At 46.4% G+C, this 16,928-nt stretch overlaps 1 long non-coding RNA gene and 2 other non-coding genes across 3 annotated transcripts in view; 2 read left to right on the top strand and 1 right to left on the bottom strand.

The window, feature by feature from the left end:
• Positions 1–16,928, bottom strand: part of LOC140189110 (uncharacterized) — a 592,538-nt gene that overhangs the window by 55,361 nt on the left and 520,249 nt on the right. The gene's annotated exons all lie outside the window — the stretch shown is intronic.
• trnaa-cgc (transfer RNA alanine (anticodon CGC)) lies at positions 5,838–5,909 on the top strand. The gene has a single exon. It is a non-coding gene; the product is annotated as a tRNA-Ala (tRNA).
• trnan-guu (transfer RNA asparagine (anticodon GUU)) lies at positions 7,795–7,868 on the top strand. Its single transcript has one exon. It is a non-coding gene; the product is annotated as a tRNA-Asn (tRNA).

Below are 16,928 nucleotides of genomic sequence, written 5' to 3'. Positions count from 1 at the left end.
CTAACTCATCCCTCCACGTCTTCATCCAGGTTATGAAACGAACAACAGGGATCCCAAAAAAAGATCGCTGAGACGCACCACTTGTGACCGCCCTCCATGCAGAATATGACCCGTCTACAACTGGTCTTTGCCTTCTGTGAGCAACCCAGTTCTGGATCCACTAAGCTCTCCAAATGCACATAACTCCTTCCTCTCAGGATCCTCTCCAACAACCTGCCCAGCACTGAAGTGAGACTCACTGGTATATAATTTCCTGGGTTCGCTCTACTCCCTTTCTTGAATAAGGGAAGAACATTGTCATATTTCCAATCGTCCCTATACTTTCCCCATACCTATTTATAACACACAGTTCATCACAAGAGGCGCAGCAATCTCTTCCCTTGCTTCCCACAGTAGCCTGGAGTATATCTCATCCGGTTCCGGTGACTAATCTAAGTTAATATTTTTCTAATGATTCAGCAGATCCTCCGTGCTAATCTCTATCTGCTCAAGTGCTTTAGTCCAATCTAAGTCGTTCACACAAATGTCAAGGTCGTTTTCCCTGGTGAATACGAATGCAAAGTATGCATCAAGTACCTCCGCTAACTCCTCCGACGACATGCACACGTTTCCACTATCGCACCTGATTGGTCCTATTCTCACACGGCGCATCCTCTTGCACTTCACATACTTTTTAATACATTTTGTATTGTTATCATTATAGATCATTCCTTTAATCTTATTTGCCACTCATAACCTGTGACTTGTGTTGCCCTTCTGATTTCTTCTTTCAAATTCTCTGTACACTCTTGATGTTATTTAATTCAGTGCTCTTTCCCTAACACATGTTTCCTATTACTGAAGTCAATCTCTCAACATCCCTTGTCATCCATGTAGAATATCTGGAACTGCCGTCTCTGCCTTTCCTTCCTTCTTACAGGTATAGGGTGACCCTGAACTCTCACTACTTCACTCCGAAATACCACTTATTTCCTCTTGCTATGTTTACAACTGCAGTTATTCTGTATATCTGCGATTACCATTCTTGCTGACTGTTGCGGTTTCTATAATACCATTTAACATTATCATGGAAAAGGATAGAATCAGTGAGGACAGAAATTTTGTTTAATTGGGGAAGGGCAAACTATGAGGCTATAGGGCTGGAACTTGCGGGTGTGAATTTCGATGATATTTTTGCAGGGAAATGTACTATGGCCATGTGGTCGATGTTTAGAAATCTCTTGCTCAATGGTAGGGATAAATTTGCCCCGGTGAGGAAGATAAAGAATGGTAGGGTGAAGGAACCATGGGTGACTAGTGAGGTTGAAATTCTAGTCAGTTTGAAAAAGGCAGCATGCATGAGTTTAGGAAGCAAGGATCAAATGGGTCTATTGAGGATTATAGGGTAGCAAGAAAGGAAATTAAGAAGGGGCTGAGGAGAGCAAGAAGGGGGCATGAGAAGGCCTTGGCGAGTAGGGTAAAGGAAAACCCCAAGGCATTCTTCAATTAAGTGAAGAACACAATGATGACAGGAGTGAATGTAGGACCAATTAGAGTTAAAGGTGGGAAGATGTGCCTGCAGGAAGTGGAAGTGAGCGAGGTCCTCAATGAATAATTCCCTTTGGTACTCACCAATGAGAGGCAACTTGATGAAGGTGAGGATAACATGAGTGTGGTTGGTGTCCTGGAGCATGTTGATATTAAGGGAGAGGAGATGTTGGAATTGTTAAAAAAAATTAGGACGGATAGGTCTCCGGAGACTGACGGAATATTCCCCAGTCTGCTTCGCAAGGCTAGGGAAGAGATCGCTGAGCTTCTGGCTAGGATCTTCATGTCCTCGTTGTCCACAGGACTGGTACCGGAGGATTGGAGGGAGGCGAATGTTGTCCCCTTGATCAAAAAAGGTAGAAGGGATTGTCCGGGTAATGATATTCCAGTGAGCCTTAAGTCTGTGGTTGGAAAGCAGTTGAAAAAAGATTCTTAGAGATAGTATCGATGGGCATTTAGTGAATCATGGAGCAACGTTAATTCAGGGAATTAATGGTCACTCAGTTTCTTCAAGAATGTGATAAATGATCGGTGATTTGAAATATTTACTTTAATTCAGCGTGGAAGCCCATTTGCACAATGTTCTGTTTCTATTTAGAAATAACGTAGAGTTTTCTGTTTGGTGTAATATTTTACTTCATCTGTCTGGGCACAAACATTTGAAACTGATAGTCTGATATTCTGCTTTGAAAAGGCCTGTTGTTGCTCTTGGCTTAAACTCCTTAAAGTTCTGTGGTGTGTGGCCGTCACTCACGTCTCCTTTTCTTACTGGCGCAGACTCTCACAAATAAGTGAATAAATCAAGGAGAGATCAGTCAGATTTTCATGTACAAAACGGATAAAAGAGTGTGCCTTGAGCTGGAGAATAGGGAACTGTGCTTAGATGATCAACCAGGATCGAAATGAATGGCGGTCTGGCTGGAAAGATGGAACAGCCGAGTCCGACTTCCATGTTCTATCACTCACCGTCCAGCCTTTGTGATCAGCGACTCAGACAGAAGATTTCACGTAAGTTAGACGGTGGAGATGCAGCTCAGTGGCAGAGCGCATGCTTCGCATGTATCAAACCCAGGCATCTCCACGTTGATGACTGAATTGCGAAAAATTGGCGGAAAATCCCAGATGAGGAAATTGCCCGTATTTTTTAGGCCGAACGTTAGATTCCCGTTTGAAGCGCGGGGCATAAGCCTGTAGCACAGGAGAGAGTAAAGGTCAAGGCCTTGTTGTATCACGGACCGGTGGAGAAATTCAAACCTCACCTCCTCTTTAAAGAAAGGGACAAAAACATCAGCGACACCGACTGGTCAGGCTGAGAAGTTTTGAAGTTTTAATAGTTAATTCAGCAACAACTAAATCCCGTTGGAGGAATTGTTTGAGAGAAGTGCTTGCAATGCGGAAAACAGATCATCATTTGTGCATCAAAGTCGCAAGTTCCGTTCACACGGAGACAAGGTGAACTTTTGGTTATTCAAGGACTTCCGACATTCACTCAATCATCTGGACAGGATTGGGAACTTAATGGGATCTCGGGATGGAACGTAATGATTCTCCAGTGTGGGTGAAAACCTCATTACTTATAAAAGCAAAAACTTGACGTGAGATTAATTGTCCATCTGAACAATTAAATGATATAAAGGACGTTCACTGAGAAAATATCGGGATCGAGTTGCAAGAGGGATAGAGCATTAACGACCCAGACATAAGAGACTCTGGATAGTCCTCGCATTAGGACCCGGGCATCGGGCCCAGACCAAGTCGGGCAACGATTCGCTCCGGGACAACATTCCGTCAACCAACCCGAAGCCGTTCTCAACCTCTTCAAAAACAAGACAGAATCTACACGTGCTGGAAATCCAAGCAACACACACAAATGCTGGAGGAACGCAGCAGGACAGTCAGCATTATGGAAAAATGTGCGTCGACGTTTCCGGCCGAGACCTTTCGCCGGGCAACAATAGATGAGGAGAGATTTAAAGGGCAGAGAGAAACGCAAGGTGACAGGTGAAACCGGGAGGGAGAGAGGTGAAGAATGTAGCTGGGAGGTTGATTGATGACAGTGATACAGGGCTGGAAAGGGGGAAGTCTGGTAGGTGGTGATAGACCGCTACGGAAGAAAGAAAAGCGGGCAGAGGCACTGGGAGCTGGGGGTGGATTAGATTAGATTAGATTATGAGCACACTCAGTCCTCGTTTCATTGTCATTTAGAAATGCATGCATTAAAAACATACAATGTTCCTCCAGTATGATATCACAGAAACACAAAAAAAGACCAAGACTAAAACTGACAAAAAACACATAATTATAACATATAGTTACAACAGTGCAAAGCAATACCGTTATTGATAACAACAGACCAAGGGAAAGGTTAAAAAAAAAAGTCTCAAAATCCCGATAGCCCATCATCTTACGCAGACGGCAGAAGGGGGAAACTCTCCCTGCCATGATCTTCCAGTGTCGCAAACTTGCCGATGCAGCATCCTGGAAGCACCCGACCACAGTCCAACTCTCAGTCCGTCCGAAACCTTCGAGCTTCCGACCAGCCCTTTGACACCGAGCACCGAGCACCATCTCTGTCGAGCGCTTCGACCCCAGTCCCGGCCGCCAAGCAACAGGCAAAGCCGAGGATTCGGGGCTTTCCCCTGCGGAGATTTCGGATCATATAGTAGCGGCGGCAGCGGAACGAGCATTTGAGAAGTTTCACCAGATGTTCTCCGTTCTCTCACGTCTGTCTCCATCAAATCAGGGTTGTACACGGCCTCCTACTTGACAGATAACAGATATTCATCACCGGAGAGGCCGCGCGCACTGCATGAACATGAAGTGAGAGAAGGAAAAGGGGAAGGGGACTGGTGAAGGAAGGGCGGGAGGGACGATTGCCGGAAGTTCGAGAAATCAATGTTCCTACCATTAGGTTGGAGGCTATGCAGACGGAATATAAGGTTTTATTCCTTTAACCAGGAAGGGGGCCTCATCGTGACAGTAGCGGAGGCCATGGATTGACATACCGAAGTAGGAACGAGAAGTGGAATTAAAATGGGTGGCTACTGGGAGATCCCGCTGCTTGTGGCAGACAGAGCGTAGGTGGTCGGCGAAACGGTCTCCAAATCTATGTCGGGTCTCAGGATATACAGGAAGCCACACCGGGAGCACTGGACACAGCACATGACCGCAACAGATTCACAGGCGATGTGTCAGCTCACCCAGAAGGACTGTTCGGGGCCTAGAATTGTAGTGAGGGAAGAATTGAAGGGACAGGTGTATCACTTGTTCCGCTTGCAAGGTTGAGTACCAGGATCCCTCTGTGGCGAGGGATGAGTGGACAATGGAGTCGCGTAGGGAGCGACTCCTGCGGGAGCAGAAATGGGGAGGGGTGTGGTGGGCTGGTTGGGAGAAAGATGTGCTTGGTGGTGAGATATACTAGGAGATGGTGCAAGCTACAGAGAATTGTGTGCTGGACGTGAAGGCTGGTGGGGTGGTAGGTGAGGACAAGCGGAACCCTGTCTTTGGTAGGGGGTGGGAGGATGGGTTAAGAGTAGACGTGCGTGAAATGGAAGAGATGCGGTTAAGGGAAGCACGGAAGTGCCGTGGCTTACAGGCCCAGTCCTCACATATATAATTCCTCTGTCGTTTTATGTCATCTATTTATTTATCCATCTATTTATTATGAATTTACATACTTTCACACTGGTTGTTTGTCATTCTGTTTGTGTGTAGCTTTTCGTTCATTGATACTGTTGGTTTCCTTAAGGGGAAGTATTGTGACCGGTCTTGAGTTACTCATCTTAGAAAAGATGTGCTGGCATTGGAGAGGATGGAGAGGAAGTTCACAAGGATGACTCCGGAAATGAAAGGGTTATCATATGAGGAACTTGTGATAGCTCTGGGTCTGTACTCACTGTAATTTAGAAGGATGAGAAGGGATCTCATTGAAACGTTTCGAATGTTGAAAGACCGACAGAGCAGATGTGGGAAAGATATTGCCTATGGTGGGAGGTCAAGGATAAGAGGTCCAGTCTTAGGATAGAGGGGCGTCCATTTAAACAAAGATGCGGAGAAATCTAGTTAGCCAGAGGGAGGTGATTTTTTTGGAATGTATTACCACAGGCATCTGTGGAGGACAGGTCTTTCGGGGTGGTAAAAGCAGAGCTTGATATGTTCTTGGTCGGACACGGCATCGAAGGTTATGGGAGAAGGCTGAGGAGGGAAAAATGGCGGTGCAGACTCAATGGGCCACATTGCCTAATTCTTCTCCGAAAGCTTATGATCTCATGGGATCATCCGATGGATAATTTCATCATAAATTTGACATTGGGGATGTAGCTCAGTGGGAGAGCGCATGCTTCGCATGTATGAAGTCCCGGGTTCAATCCCCGGCATCTCCACTATTTTTTGGAAAAATGGACGGAAAATTCCAGATAAAGAAATGTTTATACGCTTGGGTTTCTTTCCGTCGTTGAAGCGCGGGATAAGACTGTAAGATATAAGGAAACTTAGAACGGGCCCTTGCTGTATCAGTGGGGAAATGCAAAAAGCATTGCACAACGTTCATTGCATAGCAACTCCAATGAATCTGTGTAGCACAGTGTCGCAGCGAAACCGTGATGGGCCCATAACTCCGACGTCGCTGGATCGACACTATCTTCTGCCGTATTCCTCGTCCTGACGAAGGGTCTCGGCCCAAAACGTCTACGTCGACTGTATCTTCCTCGAGATGATGCCTGGCCTGTTGCGTTCACCAGCAACTTTGACGTGTGTTGCTTGAATTTCCAGCAGCTGCACAATTCCTCGTGTTCTGCCGTATTCATCACATATCAGTGCGTTTAAAAACCGCTACCTGTCAATCTACTGGCATTCTGTTGAATAATCGAAGGAGAGGTGAAGAAAGAGTTTAAATTACATGTGTGCTATGGTCGAAGATGGGCATTTCTGCTTTATCCAAGGTTTTTGATTCCGGTATGTACAGCATGGTTTCGAAGGCACACACTCATCCACGTATGTTTAAATGAGTCAGTGGCAATTGAGGCGAACCCACTGACACTCGAAGATGAATCCCCGAAAACAGTCCTCTCCACAAATTCAAAACTGTCCTGCAAGCGCCCCTGCACCGTTTGGTCCTCAGTACTGATACTACGGACGTCAGTGTCTGCCTTTATTTAGGGAGTAGAAATAGAGACAAATTTTCCAGTGTGGGCAAAGTGGAAAATCTGGAAAATATTTTCCTGCATCAGTTATATCCTCTTGATAAATGTTCCTCCCCCCAAAACGTTCAGACCGGATTGGGAGCTTTACACTAGGTACAGCTGAATCGGAAGCGATTCCGGGGCGTCTCTCATCGCAGAGGACGAAGTGTATGTGTGAAAAGCGCCGGTGCCACGGTCAACGGACAACATCGGGTGACCATTTGAAGTATCCTGAGCTCGGACATCCTAACGACAGATCGCTCTTTCGCATTCGATTTTCGCTACTTTAGTGTTTAGTATCCCCGTCTGTTACGGGAAAGACGGGGGTTAATTTTCCTGACAGGAAAACGGTTTTGCTGTTTCCATATTAAATTTAATTGCAACTCGAATTTGCAAAGTAAATGTAAAAGGGTTAAAGAGGTTAAATCAGAGTTTGGGGTTGAAGTGATCGGTTGTTTGAGGATGTGGAACAGTCGGTCTGCAGTGACCCCGGGAAGGAAGAGTCTGCCGAGAGGACGGGACTTTGTGTTCAGCTTCGTGAAATCTCCCCTCAGCCACTCTGTATCTCAGAGTTATTCGACGTAACACACGGTGAGGTGGAACAATGTTTCCAGAAATATTTACTTCATCCGCCTCTGCCACATTTTAAATGTTAAACAAAGGCTGTTCTTGTGCTCGATTTAAGGTTTACAGTTCAAAGAGTCAGAAAGGAGAGGGCCAGTGGATTCGATGCTTTCATCCAGCTCAGACCACCCTACAGAGACTCCGTGAGACTCCTTCCGTCTGACTGCGAGCTCGGAGCTGTGAAAGGTAATCGACCTGGAACGTGAACTCGGTTTCTCCCTCCACAGACGCTGCCTAAACTGCGGAGTATTTCCGGCTGTTTCAGCGTTTAGTTCAGGAGCAGTCCTGTTTCTCTGACCCCGGGATTGGTGCTGTCCTCATCCGTCCCGGGACACAGTGATTACGTCCCATGTAAAATGTCCTTCGTTGAGGAGTGTGTACTCGTGGCCGAATGTTTTACCAATGCACTGGGAATTCATTGTTATTTCCACTTCTAGTTCTGACAAGTTTTTTTTTCCAGCTTGTCTCTGTGGCGCAATCGGTCAGCGCGTTCGGCTGTTAACCGAAAGGCTGGTGGTTCGAGCCCACCCAGGGACGCTGGTAATCCAGCAGCTTTTGCTGCGCGTTGTATTGCCCACTGGGAAACGCTGCGCTGTCCGGAGCCCGCCGTTCCCTGCTCTGCCGCATCACGTTCAGTGGGATTTAATCTTTTCGTCATGTACGAAGATACAGCGAAATGCTTCTCTTTCATACTGTTCAAGGAGATCAAATCATTACACAGTGTATTGAGAGAGAACAATATCCGGATCCCGACCCGGATCTGGGCCGTACCCTCCAAATATCCGGACCTGCAGTTCGTTTTTTTTTGCACTACCTTACTCTCCATTTTTCTATATTTTATTTATGATTTATAAGTTTTTCAATATTTACTATCGATTTGTAATCCAGGGAGCGGGAAGCGCAGAATCAAATATCGCTATGATGATTGTACGTTCTAGTATCAATTGTTTGGCGACAATAAAGTATAAAGTATATGAAACAATATCAAAATGCAGAATAAAATTTAACAGCGACACAGAAAGCACAGTGTAGATAGATAATTATGTGCAGCATCATAATGAGGTAGATTGCAGGGTCAAGTGTTCATCGTATCGGGAACCATCTGCATACCAGACCCCACCAATTCCCCTCTACCACATTCACCTCCGTCTGACGGAACTTGTCTCCATTCAATCATTTCTCTTTCAACTCCTCCCATTTCCTTCGAACACAGGGTGCAGCCACAGACACAGGCATGAGTCCCAGCTCTGCCTATCTGTTTGTCGGCTACGTGGAACAGTCTATCATGATAGTCTATCAGTCAATCAGTCCATCAGGGTTCGTCTTGTCCTCACCTACCTACCCCAACTCCCAGCCTCCCCCTCCAGTACACAATTCTCTGTAACTTCCGCCATCTCCGGCGGGCTCCCACCACCAAACACATCATTCCCTTCCCCCTCTGCTTTCTGCAGGGATCTCTCCCTATGTGAATCCCATGTGCGTTCGTCCCTCCAACTGATCTCTCTCCTGGCACTTATCCTTGCAAGTGAAACAAGTGTTACACCTGCCCCTACACATCCTCCCTCATTACCATTCAGGGTCCCAAACAGTTCTTCCAGGTAAGGCGACACTTCATCTGTGAGTATTTTACGGTCATCTACTGTATCCAGTGCTCCCGGTGTGGTTTCCTGAATATCGGTGAGACCTGACGCAGATTGGGAGACCACTTCACCGAGCACCTACACTCCGTCCACCAGAACAAGCGAGATCTCCCAGTGGCCACCCATTTTAATTCAACTTCTCATTCCATTTCCGACATGGCAGCCCATGGCCTCCTGTATTGTCGCCATGAGGCTACACTCAGGTTGGAGGAGCAACACATTCTCCCTCTCTGACCTTATCTGTTACCTGTCCATCACCTCCCTCTGGTGTCCCTCCCCATTTTCTTTCTTCCATGGCCTTCTGTCCTCTCCTATTAGATTGCCTGTTCTCCAGCCCAGTATCTCTTTCACTAATCAACGTTTCAAGCCTTTAATTCACCAGTCCCTACCGCCTGCCGGTTTCACCTCGTGTTTCTTCCTCCCCTCCACTCACCGTCTAACTCTGATTCCTCATCGTTTTTTCCCACAGATGCTGCCAGGCCTGATGAGCTCCTCCAACATTTTCTGTGTTGCTTGGATTTCCATCATCTGCGATTTTCTCTTTGTGCGTCTGTCGATGTCGCTTCGCACTGACATATTCATGTGCCCATCTAAACACATCGTATATCCTACCGTCTCTGAATCTGACAGCCCCTTCCAAGCACTCACCCCACTCTGTCTAAAAACGTGACCCACACATCTTCTTTAAAATCTCTCCCACTCCGACCTTAAATTCATTCCCTCTAGAATTTCAGATCCTTACCATGGGAAACCAATTTTGACTATCTGCCAAATCTATGTCTCTCATAGTTTTCTACCTCATAATTCGGTGAAGTTTCCTCTCAGGCTCTGACATTCCAATGAAGGCAAACAAATTCAAACACTTAAATAAGGCAACACTCTACAAATCCTGCAGATCCTCCCTGTTAAGAGTCCATTCTTGTAGAAACTGCAAGAGAGTCAGAACAGGATTTAACGGGAAACTCTTGAGGGACGCTAATTCCATCTCTGATCCACGACACAGTGAATGATAATTAATGAATCAATCTTACACGATTACTTGGCACTTGGAGTTCTACACATATCGTGTTCTATGATTTGTTTTGCAGTCTAAAACTGTACAACCTGGAGTGGCCAGGAATCGAACTCGGGTCAACTGCTTGGACAGCTATGCTCACCACTATACCACCATCGTTCAATGACGTTGCAAAGGTTTTGAGTAGTGAGGCGTCTCCCACAGTTCCGTGTGATTCGACCAGTCCCCGAGCTGCTTTCTGTCAGATCATTCCTCACTCTGCTGCAGGTCCTATTCCGGTGAATTAATATCGCCTCCCCAACAAACCGGAGTTTTACAACCCACGGCGAGCATACTCCAGGAGTCAGGCTGAGTTAGAACAGAGCCCTGGACGAGTCGAAGATCTATTAATGGGATCCTGCCTCGCGCAACACAAAATGGATAAACTAATTCAGTTTATAATTGTCCTTTCAAACCGCACGCTGATGGGAGCCCTTCCTTTGGCCAGATATTGAATACAGTGACTGACTGAATCGCTAAAGAATACTGAGACCCTCCAGTCACACAGTGAGGAGGGGATGATAGAAAGCGCCAGATCCACACTCAACTGTTACGTAACCCGTAACTGGGTTGCCAAACAAGCAGAAATGGAATGCTCGTTGGAGTCTGTGATTACTAGGAACTAATGAAGTTTTATTAAAGAAAAAAGTAATACAGTACACTAATCGCAATGATATAAATCTAACAGGTTAGCAATGATAATACACACATATACACAGAAATAGGGTAATAGGAATCAACCAAGCTCTATCGCAGTCTAGGGGTAAAATGATCAGTCTTAAGAGAAGGAGAGTTCAGTTCAGTTTAGTGCAGTTCGAAGTAGTCGCTATTGTTGTACCGTTGGGCGAGGGGAGAGAGAGAGAGAGAGAGAGAGAGAGAGAGAGAGAGAGAGAGATGCAGTTGTTCAGGCAGACTTTTTGATGCCTTCGCAGTTGGTTTCGGGCAGAACTTTTGATGTCATCTAATCCCGCTGTGGTCACCGACTGTGACCCCTCCGTTCCGGATATGATCGTTCTTCCGCGGTGAACCCGGAACCCAGTCAAGGTTCCCACCGATCTTACCTTTACACCCTATGAACCTCTGATCGGCTCCCGCGAACCGGCCCTTCAAACTCTGACCAACTTGAAGGGGCACACTGCTCTTTCCAGGGTCTCGTGGCTTGTCTCGTGCCTTAGCAAATCTGCTCCTTTTATCCCCCTGCTGGGGTATCACCTGTCCATCAAACTTCAAACAGTTCAGGTTCAAAGCAACCGGTCTGTGAATATCTGAATTGTGTTTCTTTCTCGTTAATCTCTCTCTTCTCTCTTATTAGCATTTTGAATGTTGCTCCATTGTCTTCTGTTATCTCTCTCATTCGCATCATCTGTCCGGTAGGTCTACTTGGCGTCACACATGACACCCCCACACTTAAAAGGATTTTTAACGGGGTAAGAATTATGGGCATGAATGCACATTATAAGATGTCCACTAATATACAGGTAGTCATCAGCTATTCTGCTAATACAGAGAACTTTAAGTTTTAACACCTTGACAGACAATCAGCAATCACATTGTCTGTTCCTTTCAAATGTTTTATCTTAATATCAAATTCCTGTAACACCAGGCTCCAACTTAGTAAGCCTTTGTTTTTATCCTTCATTGTGGCCAAAAACACTAATGGATTGTGATCAGTGTCAACTACCAGTGGTTTCCGTGCCGGACAAATATAAACCTCAAAATGTTGTAAGGCCAGTGTGATTGCCAGTAATTCCTTCTCCACAGTGGAATAATTTCTCTGATGGACATTAAACTTCTTAGAAAAATAAGCCACTGAGTGTTCATGTCCTCTTTGTCTGTCTGCAACATCACAGCCCCTGCCGCTTCTTCGCTAGCAGCTGCTGCTAGGGAGAAGGGTTTTGAAAAGTCAGGCGCATTCAATACAGAGTGGTGACACAGAATCGCCTTCAGACTCTCGAAGGCTTGTTGACAAAGGTCGTTCCACACAAACTTCACATTCTTCGGCAAGAGCTTAGTAAGAGGGAGGGTAATATCACAAAGTTTTTGCAAAACTTCTGATAGTACCCCACAATCGCCAAGAACCTTCTCAGGGCTCTCTTGTCCGTCGGGATGGAAAACGTCAGAGATAGCCCGCACCTTAGCCTGCATCGGTGTCAGCTGCCCCTGTCCTACCCCATACCCCAGATAAGTGACCTTAGCGTGGCCGAACTCACTTTTCGCGAGGTTCACTGTCAGGTTAGCTTCAGACAGCCGTTTAAACAGTTCCTCTACCGCCACAATGTGCTCCTCCCACGTGTCACTCCAGACCACTAAATCGTCAATATACGCTTCTGCGTTCTTTAACCTATTTATCACGGAATTATTCATCCTTTGGAAGGTCCCTGGGGCGCTTTTCATGCCAAAAGGTAAAACATTATACTCGTATAACCCGGATGGAGTGACAAATGTTGAGATTTCTCTAGCCCGTTCGGTTAAAGGTACACACCAGTACGCTTTCAGCAAATCGATCTTTGTGATGTACTTAGCTCTCCCCACTTTATCCATGCAATCGTCTACCCTTGGGTTGGGGTAAGCATCGGTTTTTGTGATGGTGTTCACCTTTCTGTAATCTGTACAGAATCTTATGCTCCCATCGGCTTTCGGGACTACCACACAGGAAGAAGCCTATTCCGGTTTGACTGGCCTAATAATACCTGTGGCTAGCATGTATTCAATTTATTTCTCCACTGGCTTGCCCTTCTCCAAGTTCATCCTAAAGGGCTGTTGTTTAATAGGCTGATCTGATGTGGCAACAGCATCATGTACCGTCTCCTTGCACTGCCTCGCGACATCCGGACACACATCTGCGTGCCGGTTAATTAGCTAGATCAGCGGCTCGCTCTGTGCAGGGGTTAAATGAGAGACCTTTTCAGCAAAGTTGGCCAAAACAATAGAGTTCTCCAATCTGGTCGGCATCATAGTTATCTTTTCAAAAAGGGATTTCCCCTTATCATTTGGCACCCCAGCCTCATTAATTTTCGTGATAACACCGACTAGATCTGCTTTCTGATCGTGGTAAGCTTTTAACATATTAATGTGTACTAATTGGGTTGGCTTACGTCTATCCGGCGTTTCAATAACATAATTCAAAGAGTCTATCGTTTTAATCAATTTTAATCTCGCCTGGAGGGGGTTAGTTACCACTGGAAACAGAACTAAGACCATATCGCCCACTCAAAACACTTGTTGGCAGGCACGAGTATCATACCACTGTTTCATTTTAGTTTGGGAGTGTCGTAGATTTTCTTTGGCAAGGTCACAGATATTTTTAAGCCTCTCACGAAATTTTAAAATATAATCAATCACATTGACTTATACTGTCAGACTGGACGATTGCTCTTTCAGGAAGGTCAGAGGTCCTCTGGGCTGATGACCGAAGACGAGCTCGAATGGACTGAACCCCAATGACTCCTGAACCGTGTCCCTCACGGCAAATAGCAAAAGAGGCAAGGCATCATCCCATCCCTAGCGTTCTGTTGACAATAAATTTTAATCATGGTGTTTAATGTTGCGGGGAACCTTTCCAACGACTCTGGGTGATACCCGAGGCCAAAATCTGCTTTGCTCCCATCTCATCCAACATCCGGCGGAATGTGTGAGATGTGAAGACTATCCTCTGATCTGACTGGATTTCCCTTGGCAGCCCCACTGTAGTGAAAAAATTCACAAGCGTTTTTGTCACTGTGGAAGCCTTCACTCTTGCCAGGGGCACCGCCTCCGGAAACCTGGTGGCGGCGCACATCATAGTCATCACATACTCTCGCCCACTCGCAGTTATGGGCAGGGGACCGACAAAATTCACAATTATTCGGGAAAAAGGTTCCCCGAAAGCGGGTATTGGTCGAAGGGGTGCTTTAGGCAGGGCCTGGTTCGGCTTTCCTACCACCTGATAGGTATGGCACCGTCTACAATATTCAATAATATCCTTCCTCATGTTCGACCAGTAAAATTCTTTCATAATTCTATCGACTGTTTTCCTCACACCAAAATCACCACCGAAGGGTATCTTGTGGGCCAGGTTAAAAATCTCGATCCTATAAATTTTCGGCACTACCACCTGGTGTACCAACCTCCACTCCTCATCTACGGGCACGGTACTTGGTCTCCACTTCCTCATCAGTACTCCCTCCTTCACATAATAGCCCACTGGTTTTCCTTTTTATTTCTGCATCGGAGAGAGATATCTCCGTCAAAACCATCAGCTCCTCGTCTCGTTCCTGTGTCTGTATAAATTCCTTCCTCGCTAATGATAAATCTACCTCAACTCCCTCACTTCCTTCCGCTCCACTATGCCTCTTCTTCTCACCTTCTAACCCCTCCTGGTACAAGGCTGGTAAAAACGTCTCAGCTAAATCTACATTCGCTTCGGCAGCCTTTCTGGACATGCGCCGAGTTCCTGGGCAAACGGGATAAACCTGTGAGTCCATGGGCGGGTCCTCAGCCCTGGCAGGCTGGCTTGTCAATCTTACTGCTGGGTACACATCTCCACCTGCAAGGTCGTTACCGAGTAAGACCTCCACGTCTTCCATCGGTAATTCGGGCCTCACCCCTATCGTGACCGGTCCGGAGACCAAGTCACTTTTTAGGTGTATCTGGTGCAAAGGTACTGCTTCAGTCCCTTTCCCAATGCCTTTTATCACACTGACCTCCCCAGTCTCGGTCACTGAACTAAAGTCTAACACCCTCCCTAAGATCAATGACTGACAAGGCCCAGTGTCTCACAAGATCCGTACTGGAACTGGGTTTGACCCCTCTTTCACCGACACCAATCCGGCCGAAATAAACTTCTCACGCCCTTCCTGAATTCTGTCAGATCTCTTCTCACCTAGCTATTTGTTTGCCGGCTCAATATAGGCAGTCGGAGTCGTCGTTTTTCCTTTCACCGTCTCCTTCTTTGGGGCAAAGCACCTGGACGCAAAGTGACCGGCTTTCCCACAATTACAGCATACGACCCCAGGAGACTTCCTACCAAACTGCTTCCTGTCTTCCTTATCCTTCTCACTAGTGCCTGGCTTACTTTCTGACTTTTCTGGCGGACTCTCCTCGCCCACTTGACTATCCTTCTGGTAGCTTTTACTCGGGGTAAACTTTGCTTTGTGTGTTAACGCGTACTCATCCGCTAACTTAGCAGTTGCGGCTATGGTTTCTGCCTCTTTCTCATCTAGATAGGGCCTCATACCTTCAGGGACACAACCTTTAAACTGCTTAATCAGCATCAGCTGTAGCAGTCTGTCATAATTCCCAGTGGCCTCTTTCGAGGCGCACCAACGCTCACAATACATCTGCATCTCACGGGCAAACTCTAAATACGTGCTTCCTCACGTTCTGGAACCTTTGCCGGTCTGCCTCTTTCACCACATCATACCTCAGGGCATCTTCTGCTGACAACGCTGAGTAAGCTTGTTGAGCTTTCCCTTTAAGTACGCTCTGAAGTAAAACAGCCCAGTTATCCCTCGGCCAGTCCTGACTTGCAGCGACTTTTTCAAAATGTAGAAAGTACCGATCAACTTCGGCCTCCTCAAATGGGGAAACCAACCTAACCTCCTGGGTCGCCCTGAACCCTCCACCTGGTTCGGCATTTGGCACCTCTCTAGCGTTATCCTTAACTTCTCAAGCTTAAACTCCCTTTCCTTATCTCTCCTTCTCGTTCTAACTGCTGTACTCTCTCTTCCCATTCTAACTGCTTTACTCTGAACTCGTACTCGTGTCTTAATTTTTCCATCTGCAGCTGCACTGCTTCTCCACCAGGTTTCCTCATAGACACCACCTCCAGCTCCCCGTGGGGAAACACACCTTCAGATACATAATGCTCAACGTTAGCTCTGTGCATCTCCGCTCTCCTCATTGTCGGCTTCCCCTTAAAACGATTCAACCGTTTTGCAACAGCCGCCAATTCTGATTTCCTGGCATCCTCTAGTGCCTCCAAGGTTGGCGCCTTTAGAAATTGCTCAATCTCTATTTCTGGTATTTGCTCTCTTTTTATTTCTTTCGGGAATTTTAACCCAATCAATTTACCCAGTCCCAATTTTGGCTTTCAAAATCCCGGACGAGATCCCCACTTATGTTACGTACCCCGTGACTGGGTTGCCAAACCAGCAGAAATGGAAGGCTCGTTGGAGTCTGTGATTACTAGGAACTAATAAAGTTTTATTAAAGAAATAAGTAATACAGTACACTAATCGCAGGGATATAAATGTAACAGGTTAGCAATGATAATACCCACATATACACAGAAATAGGGTAATAGGAATCAACCAAGCTCTATCGCAGTCTAGGGGTAAAATGATCAGTCTTAAATGAAGCAGAGTTCAGTTCAGTTTAGTGCAGTTCGAAGTAGTCGCTGTTGTTGTACCGGTGGGGGAGGGGGGGGGGAGAGAGAGAGAGAGATGCAGTTGGTTTCGGGCAGACCTTTTGATGTCATCTAATCCCGCTGTGGTCACCGACTGTGAGCCCTCCGTTCCGGATACGGTCGTTCTTCCGCGGTGAAACTGGCACTCAGGCAAGGGCGGACACACACCCCAGGTTCCCACCAATAGTACCTTTACACTCTGTGAGCCTCTGCTCAGTTCCTGCGAACCGTTCCTCCAAACTTACACCGACTTGTGGGGGCACACACTGCTCTTTCCAGGGTCTCGTGGCGTGTCTCGTGCCTTAACAAACCTACTCTTTTTATCCCCCTTCTGGGGTATCACCTGTCCATCAAACTTCAAGCAGTTCAGGTTCAAAGCAACCGGTCTGTCAATATCTGAATTGTGTTTCTTTCTCGTTAATCGCTCTCTTCTCTCTTATTAGCATTTTAAATGTTTCTCCATTGTGTTCCGTTATCTCTCTCATTAGCATCATCCGTCCAGTAGCTCTGCTTGGCGT

The sequence above is a fragment of the Mobula birostris genome, chromosome 28 (genome assembly GCF_030028105.1).
Source record: "Mobula birostris isolate sMobBir1 chromosome 28, sMobBir1.hap1, whole genome shotgun sequence".
NCBI lineage: Eukaryota > Metazoa > Chordata > Chondrichthyes > Myliobatiformes > Myliobatidae > Mobula > Mobula birostris.
The sequence above is the reverse complement of the archived record's forward strand: the minus strand, read 5'-3'. Positions and strand labels throughout refer to the sequence as shown.